The sequence below is a fragment of the Ixodes scapularis genome, unplaced genomic scaffold, assembly GCF_016920785.2.
Source record: "Ixodes scapularis isolate PalLabHiFi unplaced genomic scaffold, ASM1692078v2 PGA_scaffold5__190_contigs__length_132052651, whole genome shotgun sequence".
Classification (NCBI taxonomy): Eukaryota; Metazoa; Arthropoda; class Arachnida; order Ixodida; family Ixodidae; genus Ixodes; species Ixodes scapularis.
In genome coordinates, this window is record NW_024609880.1 from 112631119 (window position 1) to 112644301 (window position 13183).

Here is a 13183-nt window from a genome sequence, read left to right on the forward strand (position 1 = left end):
ACGACAATTTCTTACAGGCCGGAATTCACACCCTTTATAGAAACCTCTGTGCAGTCAGAACATTTCCCGGTCCGGTACAATTTAAACTAATGGTTGTGCGAAAAACAGAAACAAGCTGGCAATGTCGAACCCCAACATATTAAAGGATTTATTTTATTGGAGCCAAGTATCCCAAGAGCTCAAGATACTGAATATAAGAAACAAGTTTTGTAATGTAAACGTGTGTAAACGCGGAGATTATTTTCCGGTGCAAAATGCTTCAAAAATAGTGACACCTAGTCAGTAATTATTGACATGTGACTGTTATTAAAATAATACGATGTTCGAAAGATCAATAGTATACGAAACAAATTTGTATAATATCACCAACGAAAATAACGCTCGGACCCGCTGTCCTCAAGCCGGAACACCACAACACTAAGAATAAATAATAAGAATAAATCAAGTTTGCGCTATTTTAAATAACAAAAATGGACACCAAAGTACATCACTATGCATTAGGTATTGGTCAGTCCGCAGAATTCAAGAACTTGAATGTAACGATAAAACACAGGTGAAGTGGTGAAAATGTAAACAGTAAAAGGGTGCGCTGCATTTAAGGTAAAATAAGTAACCTCAAAGCTTTGTACACAACATGCCTCGCAAAGTAATTGGGAAGCGTTCCAGGTTTTATCAATCTCGTTACTTATATACTCTGTCTCACGATAGCTTGGCGAACTGCCAAGCTATCGTGTTCTTGGCAGTTCGCCAAGAACAACATACGAGCAAATCACCTGCTGTTGCTAGACCAGCAAGTGATGTTCATAATGCGCGGTCAAAACACCCGCTGTATTGATGCCCTTGAACTCAGCATTCTCAATTTAGTTGTTTTGTTTCCAAAATAGGCACTTTAAATGTCAAAATTATTGCTAAAATACTTGTGTTCAGTTTTTGTTCACCTGTGCTGAGACCGAATTGCACGATAATCTCGACCCCATATACTCTCATCCCTTCCTTACTCAACGAAGGAGCACTTCGTCGGTTCCGTAGCTAAGGAAAGGATGAGGTGGGTTTTCTGAAACTAAATGGCGCCTTTCCTTAAGTAATGCCATATTCTTTCCTTACGTAAGATAGCAATACACAGACAGGAAAGGCACCTTCTTGAATTCGGAGGTAAATGTATCATGCTTACATCCCAATGTTGCTTCAACAGACGTTTTATGTCTATTTTGCAGACTAGTTTTGAGATAGCGAAATATTAAAAATAATAGAATGTAGGAGCCGTTTATTTTCCATTGTCCTATAGCAGCCTGTTTGTCGTCTCCAGGCTGGTTCATGAGCCCGCTCCCAAGTTGCTTGGTCAACGCAAAAACGCTAAAAACGAATAGCGGAGGCTGGCGATGAGCAAGATAATCGCGTTAATTATTCGTCTTAACGAAATTCATGCACAGGGATCCCCTGGCAGGAAGCTCACAAACCAGTGAGCAGACGACGAACACCTGGCACAGGGCGTAGGAAAATGCCGGCCGCCATTTTTGCTCTTTTTTTTTAATATTTTGCCATCTCCGTCGTGAGCATTGAAAAATATACATAAAACCTCTTGCGAAACGAAGTTCGGGTGCACACTTTCAGATATGTAGGTTGATAATTCGAATTTGGCAAGGCGCACCAAATATCTTAAGCATGGAACGAATGAGCGGTGAAACTAGGCACAGCGCGGCACTTGCCTCTCGCCGCTTGCACCACAGGCGCACTTTGCAGCATTACCTGAATCGAGTAGATCTGAGTGACGCGGCACCGCGAGGAAGAAACGTGTTGACGCCAGCACCGGTTGCCATGGATACTGCCGCGCGGTGCCCGTTTTTATCCCACATGTGTTCCCTGCGTTGTTTCTTACGACCGCACCCTGTGTTATTTACGAGTTGATACAAGGAGAGGAATGCAATAGGGCGCCACAACCTCAACAAGCTTGCTGTAAAATATTTATTCTCTAAAGGCAGTTTTAATTGATTTACCCCCTCCCCCCCCCCCCCCCCCCCTCGCCGTAAGAGAACTTAAGAGTGAACATGAAAAACTTGTTTACTGAAATTGCTTGTACGATTAAACAGAATGACTGGTTGAGAGTACGTCTTTCCAAAATAAGAAATTTGAAAAACATGGAAAAAACAGATTAGACTAACTTTAAATTATTACAGAACACCAACGCTTTCGCCAACGGAGCTGACATGGAATATTTGATGACGCGGGGATCAGAATCCCGGGAACGGTTCAAGGGGAGAAATGTACGCGTTGATCAAAACAAAGGAAGCAAAAAACGTCATTGTAACTTGCTCAAAATGTAAATACCACGTTACTCGTTACAGAGATTCAACGCGAACGCATAACTAGCTCTAAAGTAACGCGTTAAAGCAGAAACCGCTTTTTAATGTTTTGGCGTCGTAGAATGCCTTCCTTTTTAATGCATTCATGTATATACTGAATTCCCAGACCTCGTGATATGTTACACGGAACAATCACGTGGAGATTAGTGTTGTGGTCGGCGTAAGCACCTGTTATGTATGTGCATAGAAACAGAGACGTAACTAAGATATACACTCAGTTTAACGTACAAGCTGGTTGCTGATACGATTATTTTCTAAACATGAAGTGCTTTTTAAGGCCACCCCTAATCCTCCAATTGTCCCGTCCTTCCGTTTGTCTCAGCATTCCCGGCCAAACTTAAAGAGGAAACTGAATTGGTGTTTAGGTCACGTGATGTCAATGAATGCCAAGTGAGCTCACGTTACGTGGCTTATACACCAATTCAGTTTCCATGCCAAAGGAAGGGGTGAAAGTGTGGGAGGGGTAGAGAATTGATGTCACAACAAAAATAAAACAATAAAATCCCGCATCCTAAAGGCGCGTTTACACTTCCAGATTGGCGGGTGGATTCGTGCAGGCAGAACGAGGATTTTCGAGGCGAGTGGCGAAATCGGCTCGTCGCTGGCTGAAAATCTGGATCAGTCCGTAGCCCATATCCAGAGTTTCCACGAGGCCCAGTCCGCCCACAAATCCGAAGGTGTAAACACGCCATAAGACTGTCTTTTTTCTGTCAAAAACGCTACATAGGTATATTACCACTCTTGCGATGTATACCTCCTGAGCCGTATTGCCACAAATATTGACCGTTTGTGTAGGTTTGTTTTGTGAACGCGCAACAGGATACTTATGCTTTGTTCCGAATCATCTTTCGAAGATGCATTTGCTTGATGATATCGCAGAGAAGAAAATAATGATAGCATCAGTTATTTAATTTCTGGTTAGTAAGCACTATTTGCTCTCATTGAACATGCGACATGCGACAACTTATAGTTGTAAAAGCTACGTCTTTATATCAGCGTTTCGTAAAATTATACGCTCCGAAATTCAAGATAAGGACAATGACGACACTTCTTCACAGGCGGGCATTCGCACTATTTACGAAAATATGTGTGCATTCGGAACATTGCCTTTTTAGGACACCTTATTTAAACCAATGAAACTGCGTAGAATGCAGCATAAGATCACAATATCGAAGAAGAAATTCGAGAGGATATATTTTGTTGGTGTCAATTATCCCATGGCTTCCAATAGAAAAATGTGCGGGTCACTTTTTTTTTATAATACTACCACAAAAAAGAAGAAAGAAAAACACGACAAGGTATGGGAATGCAGTATGCCCATGAGTGCATTAATAAACCAAGGCGTTCATCGCGACGCCAAAACATTAAAAAGCAGCTACTCTTTTAAACCGTTACTTTTGAACTCTCAGTAACGAGTACGGTGTTAATTAATTTTTGAGGAAGTAGCAATGACGGTGTTTGGTTGCTTTGTTTTCATTAACGTGTACATTTCTTATCCTCAGAAATGTACACCCCCGGCTGTGTTGGCGAAAGCTTTGGAGTTCTGCAACATTTTAAAGTTAATTGATTGTGTTCATCCTATCGTTCCAAATTTATTATTAATTAAACACGTGCTGTCAACTAATCTGTCTGTATAATCGTACAAGACAGTCCAAAACCCATGCTTCCCACGTGTGCTCGTAATTCCCTTACTCCATCTAGGGATGTAAATCAACTACAGCTGCCTTTAGAGACAAGATATTTTAGAGCAAGCTTGTGGAGGTTAAGACCACGATTGGATCCATCGGATCGTACGGACCCGTCATCGGAGATCGTCAATGTCCGTAAAGTAAGAATAAACGCGCAGTTCACGAAGCGTACAAAGTACAACGTTTGTATCACTGAGAGTCGGTCAATCTTTTCCTGCACAAACTACGGATGGGATCAACCAATCTTAGCTGCATAATGACTAACTCCCAGTGCACAGTCTATACTTTCTTTCACGTTAAGCCCGACAGCAGGCAACGCAACAATCTGATGAACCCAATCAGGCAGAGTCAAAAGTTCGTTGTCATGGCGGTCGTCGTCTTTACCGGTTTGATGTCACAGCTAAGCCAATCACGCACACACAAAAAGCGCGGGATTACGTCGCCTTTCGAACTTAAAGAGATGGTGAACCGAAATTTGGATTTCAAAAAAACAATGCAGGAGATGTAGGCGGGACGCTACAATCCCTACAACACTATTCGTAAGGCGATATCTCAAATGGACGGCCGCATTTTTGGAAAAAGAGGTCGAGTTTGAACCAAGCCGACGAGGCGCGTGACGTAGAGATATCTCGCTTCCCCCTCTTTTCGCTTCGCTCCCTCAAGGCGGCGAGCCGGAGAAGACGCGAGGCCGTTCCCTCTCCTTCTCGGAGAAACATGACGTCAACATTTCTGCCAAATGCGCCTCCTTCTTTGAAAAATACGGTCATCCGTTCGAGATATCGCTGTATGAGTGATGTTTTGTTGTTTATAGCGTCCCGTTGCACGCTTTTGCCGCGTGTCTTGGGGAATCCAGATTTCGGTTCAGCATCCCTTTAAAGGCCGATGACCAGTTCGCACTTTCAACTTTTCCCCGCTTCTTCCTCTCCCCCTTCTACCCTTTCCACCATTGCCTGTTCCCTCATCCCGCATGGTGAAGAGGACCTTGAGCCTTGCAGAATCTCGAGTCTGGTCGTCGACCTCTAACGTGAAGCAAAATGCAGTGAGGTACTTCGAGCATTGGACATATGATTCCTTATTTATTTAAGTCCCTAAATGGGGATTGTAAATTTGTTCAAGGGGCTTTTGAAAAGCGTCCATTACGAACCTACTAAAAATAGTCGAAAAGCACAAAATAAAAAAAAGATTATGACTTGTTTCGAGTGGAAATGTCGATGGCAAGCAAACAATCGCTTCGGCTCCGCCATCTGCTGGCAGAGCCAAAATGCGCATGACATAAGAAATAGAAAGAAAGGGCGCGGGCGAATGGAAGTTTCATGCATTTTCTAGACGAAAAACAAGTACACGTTCTTATTTTTTTTTTAAGTAAGTGTTACAAGTTGATTTGCCATTGACGTCCGATCTAACGAAAACTGGACCAGTCCATTTAATTTGACGAACAAAATTTTTTGTTTTTTTTTTGTTTGACCTGCGAAATAGATTTTTTTTTCGAAAATGTGCTATAACTTAGGTCCTGGGAATAACGATGCTGTGCTTGCAAAATTCTGAATTGTCACTTAGTAAATTTCGCGAAAAAACTTCTTTAAATTGTTCAAAATGTGGCCATTATTCAGAAAGTCTTGACTTTACCCTCACTGCGCTAACATATTTTCATCGAGTGGAGACTGTTGCGGGTCATGTTTATAAGAATTATTTAGAAAATCATGATGATTTAGATAAATCCTGGGAAACCAAAATGCGTGAGGAGTGAAAAATGCATACCTCGGCAAACCTCACTCATGAGGGCCCTCACTCACCCTCGCTCCTCCTCATCTTCACAGGTGAGGTGAGGGTGAGTGAGTTTCTGAACCAGGAAAATTCATGAGCGTGAGGGTGAGTGAGGGCCGTGAGGGCTGTGAGGGCGGTGAGGACCGCGAGGGCTGTGAGGGCGGTGAGCGCCGTGAGGGCTGTGAGGGCGGTGAGGGCCGTGAGGGCGGTGAGGGCCGTGAGGGCCGTGAGGGCTGCGAGGACGGTGAGGGCCGTGAGGGCGGAGAGGGCGGTAAGGGGTATGAGAGCCATGAGTGCGTGAGGGCGGTGAGTGGCGCGAGGGCCATGAGTGCGTGAGTGGTGTGAGGGCAATGAGTGCGTGAGGGGTGTGAGGGCCATGAGTGCGTGAGGCCCCCTTCAGATCGAGCATCTTTCTCAGCAATTTTGGTGTTAATTGCGGGTTGTTCTCTCGCTTTCTCTAGATCAACACGAATTGCTGAGATCGGGTCCGGCTCGAAATAAGGAAGCAACTCGGAGCAATTCGAATACGTTTGAAGCGGCTGCATCCAATCAGGGACGCAAAATTTTCACGTGATACCGCCTGCCGGTGATGATGACACCGAAAAACTTGGTTCTGGTTTGAAATCGATCGTTTTTTGGAAATAAACTGTTTCAGAAAGGTGCATTAGTATTCTTAACGAGATTTAAATGCATAAACACACGTTATAACGCGTAATTGTGTCTAAATAGTGCAAGAAAAATAAAATTTTATGATGACGATGGCAAATTGCAGCAATTGGTTGCTGCGTGTGATCGCGGGCGGCCCGTGTTGCTGGTGTTGCGACGTAAAGTTTCTGGGCGAAATTGCCCCATCTGAAGCTGGCCTGAGTGGCGTGAGGGCCATCAGTGCGTGAGGGGCGTGAGGGGCGTGAGGGCGGTGAGTGGCGTGAGGGCGGTGAGTAGGGTCAGGGCGGTGAGTGGCTTGAGGGTCGTGAGGGCGGTGAGGGCCGTGAGGGTGGTGAGTGGTGTGAGGGCTATGAGTGCGTGAGGGCCGTGAGGGCGGTGAGAGCCGTGATGGCGGTGAGGGCCGTGAGGGCGATGAGGGCGGTGAGGGCCGTGAGGGCCGTGAGGGCCGTGAGGGCGGTGAGTGGCGTGAGGGCCATGAGTGAGTGAGGGGCGTGAGGGCCGTGAGGGCGGTGTGGGTGGTGAGGGCCGTGAGGGCCGTGAGGGCGGTGAGTGCGTGAGGGCCGTGAGGGCGGTGAGTGCGTGAGGGCCGTGAGGTTCAGTGAGGGTGAGTGAAGGGGTGAAGGTGAGTGTGACTGTGAGGGTGAGGGTGAGTGAGGGGCTGAAGGTGAGTGTAGCTGTGAGGGTGAGTGAGGGGCTTAGGTGACTGTGGCTGTCAGGGTGGGGGTGAGTGAAGGCGACCTAAAATGCCGACCTCTGGAAAAATGTGCGCGCTGCGACTTCCAGTGCTTGTTACTGGTAGTGTTGGGTGGTTTCTGACGCGTTGCACACAAGAAATACTCATAGGCTCGCAAGGTCCGAGTGACCGAGACATGTATAATGTAGTCAGGAGTGCATTGTATCACGTGAAATCTTTATTTAGAATTTCGCCATGGGTTTTGCTTGTTTCGTGGGTGTGTGTAAATCCTTAAATTCTTAGTGATCTTAGATCACGTGTGACACCTCGGTAACTGGTGTAATCATAAGGGAAAGAAATTTACCGCGCCCAATACGCTAGCTATACGGCGTGCACGGTCGTCTGCGCTGTGAGCACGTCGTGCGTCTATTTACCCCAGACCTCGACCAATAACGACGCGAACTTAGCAGCTTCGTCATCACGCGTTTGCTCCGCGATTTCTATGTTTGTCTTTGATTGGCGTGCCGCTCCCTGTATTCCGATCCGCCAAAGGCGCGTTTTGGAACACTGGCTCGCCGTATTGGCCGCTGTCTGATGTTGTGACTTCACACGCCCCGCTGCACTATCGCTTTTCAGGCCAGAAACGCCCATTTGACCCCAAAATTCGCAATCTTGGCGGGTCTAACTTTCGCCTTAAAGGGTTTTGCTCCAAGACGTTTGTTATTGCCAGAGTACTTCTCTTTGGTTTTTCTATGTCTCATCTCTCGTTGGTCACATAATTTACAATGTGCAAGACTTTATCCGAAGGAGCCATGCATCAAACGAACAACTAGTAGCAAATTGTGGCACTTGTTTGGCAATTTTGACCAAGAGTTAGCGCGTATTTAACAAGCATGAGTGAAAACAAGCTCTTTCACTTGTTTGGTGACTTAGGCACAAAGGTGCCTTATGACAGTCACACTACAAAGCAATGAAGCCTAATTTGACATTTGGGCCAAGGAAGGTCATATTTGGCCCTATCTCTGCTTCTTCGAGCTTTTTATGGCCCTAGATTCCCAATCAAAAACCTAATTATGGTTCAAAGAATTGAGGTACTTGGGTGGGTACGATATGGTTCACTCCGTAAAGTCGTGAGTCCATTTGGGGAGCAACGCTTCGTGACTCGGGAGCCAGCTGCGCCCACCGACGGGCGCTTGGAAACTAAGTATGATGGATTAAGTATGAGTCGCCACTGACAGTCGCCTGTGGACAATTCTTCAGGGGCTCTAGTCCGGACACTTGGCGAAAAAATCAGCGATAAATCTGGCGGCCGTGATTCGCGGACACCACACTTGACCTTGGCGCCGGCCAATCATAGCCGCCTGATTTCTTGCCGTCTTTCTCGCCAAGTGTCCAGATTAGAGTCCCAGAACTATGTATGACTTGCCTCCGACGATCGGCTCCGGATGAATTTTGCTGGAATAGGTATGATTCGCCCCAGATGGGTTGCCTGCGGACCGAGTTTGCTGAATTAAGTTTGACTCATCGACGACGGTCGTCCACGAAACAGTATGCTGGACTGAGGATGACTTGCTGCTAATTGTCTGCTGTCTAATCATGCGTGACTAGGTATAATGGCCACAACAGTCGCCTGCTGGCAAAGTATATTGAACTAATATCGCCGCCACTGGTCGCTTGCGTGTTAATTTGCTGGACTAAGTACGCTCGACTTAGTACCACCCGCCGCGAACAGTCACTTGCTAACGCAGGCGTCCGTCCACAAAGACTATCTCTGATCTCCTTCTTGCGGCGCCGAGTGAAAACGTCAGACTGCTGATCGAATGGTCCGGGGTTCGATTCCCACTCAGCACCTCACTCAGCACCTTGGGTGCGATAAATGGTGCCCAGTTATAAATATGTATAAATTATTAGGACTTATTATACATTCTATGCGCCTTAGTTGTTATGCATTGTCTGATATTGGCTGCGCATGCTTTAGGTTGACTTCGAGTGCATGCATGGAACACTTTTTGTCACACTGGAGCGTGACAGTTTTTGTGTGCCATCCAGCGCTTAGACATATTATGCGTTAAACCAAGATCGCGGGAGTGTAGATGAGTAAAACACCACTGGAGAGATTGCTTTTTTTATTCTGAATTTTACAAAATCAAGACGCAATATACTAACTCCTAAAATGTTCTGAATTGCAACGCTTTTGACAGTAGACGGACGAAATATTTTATGGAGCAGGATCTAAAATTCGGCGATCGGTTCACATCACAACAATAAACCAAAACGTAATTCCTAAAATAAAGATTTTAACTGAACTTTCACTATTAAAAAAGACCTTTAAAAAAACAGTCCCGCGTCTTGACATAATTTTTTTTTTTTTTTTGCGCAAAAACACCATTTAGAAATATCAACAGTCGTACGAGGTGCACATTCAAAACTCTGAGCGGGATTGTTAGAAATTGTTTGTAGAGGTTATTCCTGTAAACACGCAACATCTAAACAACAATGCTTTCTTCCACGTCAGCTTCTAACATAAACTTGCCTTAAGATATAACAAAGAAGTAAATAATCAAATAACAATAGCTGTTTTGCCCCTAGTTATGACGCATTATTTGCGCTCAATGAACATGCGACAGATCATTGTTCATAAAGCTGCATCTTTATACTTCTTGATGCAAAGTAATCCGCTCCGAAATACGCAAAACAACGACAATTTTGACACTTTCTTACAGGTAGACATTCACGCCCTTTATAGAAATCCCTGTGCAGTCAGTACATATCCCGTTCTGATACAATTTAAACAAATGACTGTGCGAAAAACAGAAGCAAGCTCACAGTGTCGAAGCCCGATACATTAAAGGATCCATTTTATTGGTGGCAAGTTTTCTAAAAGATGAAGATACTGATTACAAGAAAAAAGGTTTGTAATGTAAACGCTTGTAAATGCCGAGATAATATTCCGGTGAAAGAGGCTTCGAGAAAAATGACACCTCATCAGTAATTATTGACAGATGACTAACATTAAGATATTAGGATGTTCTGAAGATCAATAAATATACAAAACAAATTTGTATAATATCGAAAACAAAAATGACGTACAAACCCGCTGTCCTCAAGCGGGAACACCACAACTCTAAGAATAAATAATAAGAATAAATCAAGTTCGCGCTGTTTTAAATAACAAAAATAGACACAAAAGTACATCACATGCATTAGGTATTGGTCAGTCCGAAAAATTCAAGAACTTGAATGCAACGATAACGCACAGGTGAACTGGAGAAATTGTAAACAGTAAACAAATGCGCTGCATTTAAGGTGATATAAGAAATCTAAACGCTCTGAACACAACGCGACTCACAAAGTAATTGGGAAGCGTTCAAGTGTTTGCTGAGTCTCGTTACTTATATACTCCGTTTTATAATAACATGGCAAACTGTGGCGGTTCGGCCCCCGTGACCCAGCTAGAACGTCGGAGCGAGGCACGTGACATGACGGCACGGAAGCATTTGTGTAACTGCGCCAAGGAACCGACTGTCGTCTGCTGGCTAAGAGTCGTCTGCTGCGGAACAAACCAACTTCGGGCGAACGTTCACAGCCTCGACATTGCTTTCCGCTAAAGTAGCAAGCTCTTGGGGAACCAGCTTATGAGACAACAATATACTCAATTCACCCGCGAATCTGTGGTGGGTGCTAATGTCTGCGCGATGTTTTGTGCGGAAGCGGTCGATTACACGCAACGTTGATTACACAGCTGAGAATCGGCAACGGCCACGGCGCTACAAGGAGAAAAAAAACTCGGGAGCGGATACGGATGTGGTGTCACTTTTTTGGTTTAAGTATAATTGAAACTTATTAATACGCAGATGTTTATTACTTTATTTCTATATAATCTGGATAGAGATTAAATGACGCGAGTCTAATTGCTGTTAAAACAAAAAGATACCTACAACTACATTTTTTTTTCTGCGGGCGGCGCTCTTGCTGTGGCTGTAACGGGGCTTCTTTGGTCTCAGCCATAGAAAGTTATCACGTGACTTTCTCCGACGCTCTTATTGGGTCGCGGGGGGACGCTCCTATGCTCGTGAAACGGAGTATAGGAGCGTGGGTAAACAGAAAATATTAGTGACTTTTAGTATTCCAGGTATGAGCAAACGCAAGGGATATATACGTTTGCGTTACCGTTGCATGCTTCATTGCTGCGCATGCGCGAAGTCGCCATGCGTCAATCCAAGGCCGCAGTTAGGGCTCCGCGCACGCGCAGTATGGAACACGCAACGCTAACGCAAACACACAGTGTTTGCGTTCACTCGTACACGCGATACTAAAACTCACTATTAATTCGATAGTTCCTGACATAATCCAGAAGCACCGGGCGTGGTGCGTCCGAGCTTCGTATAATTGTTTCTCAGCCAATGAGTCTGCAGCTATAACCGATAAGATTGCAGCACAAACGACAAAAATAAATTTGTGAGCATCAGAAGTCATGCTCTGCGTTTCTTGAGCTATCAGAAACTATAAACGCAAATGAAAACGGGCATGTAACTTACGTTTTTTTTGCAATATATAGTCACGGAAATTTCGTTAACGACCATTTGCTTTCTGACTTTGTTGTTATACTGCCCGCATGGTCAAACACTTACGTGCCGAAAAAAAATGTTTGCGTTCGTGAGTGCTGTGAAGTATTCACGAGCAGATATGGTTACCGAAATATGGGACTCAACGCGCACCAGATGTATATTTTAATCTGATTTCACAATACGTTTAAAAGCCCAATATCACAAGAAGAAAGAACGCGGCCAGAAAACTCAGTACGTTAAAAGATAAAATGGAATAGATAGCCGCTCATTACTTTGAATTGTTAATAGCACCAGTTAACACTCAAACGCACTCGTGTACCCTTGCACTAACACGTGCGAAGTTTTTTTGTTTTTTTTATCAAAATGGTTTTGCAGCTTGCACCTGTAAGCCATGTCAGGGGTGGTTACCTATGTAAATGAATGTTAAGAATGACAACTCATCAGCACTTATTCGTGTCAGAAAGGACTTTAAAGAGATGCGACAAAGTTCCAATTTCATTTGTTAAAAAATTCAATTTACTAGTCGGCCGAGTGGAAAGGAGATATTAAAACGCGGAATACTTACAAATATTAGTTTTATGGCTTTTTTTATCTTGTCCAGGCAACCCCTTCAAAAAAACATCGTGGCAACTTTCACTTTGGGCATTAAATGTTTCCTTTGGAAGTCCATATGAATTCTATGATATATATTTCTTGCTGTAATCTTTAATGGTTGGACATTTGCCTGTGTAACTAAACCTGCCCCAAAAAGAAGAGATATATAGGGAATAATAAATATACATCTTCCGCCAAAAGTTTTTGCGCATTCAAGTTTTTTCACTTTCTCTTCGTGCAGGGATAAGAAATAGATAAACCTACAAGTTCGAAATACACAGTTGCTTTTGATTTCTTTAATAACACATTAGGGGGGGGGGGGGGGGGCGGTCTAAATGTTTCGGGGCGCGCGGGGGTTAGGGGTCATTGAAAATAGAGAAGTCGTTGCGAATTTAGGGTGTGTAAGGAAATCACTTCTGAACAGGCCAAACGTCATGCTCAATATATCCATGCAGATCGCGTCACTTGGTAGCAGGTATTAGGGGCTTTTCGCTCTCGTCACTGATATTGCGACTTAAAGTTCCATCATTTGTTACGTGGTATATATTCCTTTTTTTTTTCATTGTTATTGTTCTGCCATTCATTGCTTTTTTTCCTCAATTTTCCTTGGACGCCATTTTGTCATGGCTTTGATACCGTTAGGACTCAGGGCTTCGTCGGCTCCCGCTCTTTCGCAGCAATGGAATTTCCTGCGACAAGCTCTCCCGCTGCTTACTTACAGTGTACTGCTGTACACTGTAAGCTACTCTAACACAACCTAAACCAAAAGGCCTGGACCGTTTCCCTTACACCCTCGTCACGAATGGATCCACGCAGTGCCGAATAGTTTGTGTCAGCACAGCCGCTTGCGCGTAGTGCGCGACGCTAACA